Source organism: Olea europaea, chromosome 5, assembly GCF_002742605.1.
Source record: "Olea europaea var. sylvestris chromosome 5, O_europaea_v1, whole genome shotgun sequence".
NCBI classification, from domain to species: domain Eukaryota; kingdom Viridiplantae; phylum Streptophyta; class Magnoliopsida; order Lamiales; family Oleaceae; genus Olea; species Olea europaea.
Window position 1 is genome coordinate 6,448,676 of NC_036241.1, and position 1,284 is coordinate 6,449,959.

Sequence of the window (1,284 nt, forward strand, 5' to 3'; positions counted from 1 at the left end):
AAAATTCAAATAAAGTGACAAACTTGAAAAGGTGATAAAAATTTTAAAAAAAAAAAAAAAAAGTGACAAACACCGAAAGAAGTAACAGAAATTATAAAAAAAAAAATGGTGAAACATATTCCCAATCTTTACTTTGCCATCTACCATTCACATAAAGTTTATAACAGAAGCTTACAATGTTCAAATCAATATCAACATAGAGAAAGCATTTATCTCACCCCAAAGTTACAGTTATAATACAGAATGCTTCCCTTATTGGGCAAAATAAACTGCATGGATAGACACCACATACATAAGAACACTCTAAAAAATTAACAATAAACTTTCATAATATCTACCTAATAATGTTCATTCTAATGTTATACTATCCTTTTTATAAACGCTAATTCAGTACGCCAAATGCATCCGACATGTGTATTGAGATTTTGCCTTAGATGTGACCTCAATTAAAAAATAAATAAATTGCGAATCCTTTTGTATGAAAATCCTTTAACAATTGAAAAGGCCAATGTTCCATATGATTATAAATATTTTTTATATAGTGAAAAATCTTAATTGTCCATAATTTTTTCTCTGTCTTTTTGTATTTTTGGGTAAATAACAAAAAAGTATACCTTTCAATGTTATTGTGGAAAATGAACATACATTTCATTTTATGACATTTTCGCTCATACTTCCACATTTCATTGTGCAGAAGGTCATTTTTATCTATTTGTTGACGATTTTAACCTCCTATTCAAATAAAACAAAATGAAGAGGAAAGGAAATATAAAGAACTAATTGCAATCATATATAAGACTGATTTGTAATTTTTTGAAAATTTGGGATTATAGTTACGATTAGTTCTTTATTTTTCATTTCGTTATTTTTTATTTGAATAGGAGGGTAAAATAGTCAAAAATAGATGAAAATGACATTCTATCAAATAAAAGGTGGAAATAGGGACGAAAGTGTCCAAAAATGAAAGGTACGGATGTTTTATACAATGATATTGAAAGGTAGGGACGTTTTGTGATATTTACCCTTATATTTTTCTACATGTGAAAATCAAAGAATTGATTTTTGTAGTCTGCCATATTAGACATTATTTTATTTTGTAGGTCTTCCATCTAGACTTTTGTACATTTATAGAAATCCAGCCACATTTCCGTAAGCAAAAGCTTGTTAGAAAACCTTAGTTTCAGCAATTTAACTTCACTTGAGCTAGTAATACTTAAACGTATTTTTGTGTGAAGCTCTGTATAGGTAGTATTTGGGGGTGGGGGGGGGGGGGGGGAACCATTT

The 1,284-nt window shown here is 28.8% G+C and overlaps 1 long non-coding RNA gene across 3 annotated transcripts in view; it reads left to right on the plus strand.

Moving 5' to 3' along the window:
• Positions 1-1,173: 1,173 nt before the first annotated feature.
• LOC111394496 overlaps positions 1,174-1,284 on the plus strand; it is a 2,690-nt gene continuing 2,579 nt past the window's right edge. For 2 of the 3 annotated variants that reach the window (XR_002702621.1, XR_002702619.1), the window contains exon 1: positions 1,222-1,245. This is a non-coding gene — a long non-coding RNA (uncharacterized LOC111394496). The other variant, XR_002702620.1, reaches the window with a different exon arrangement.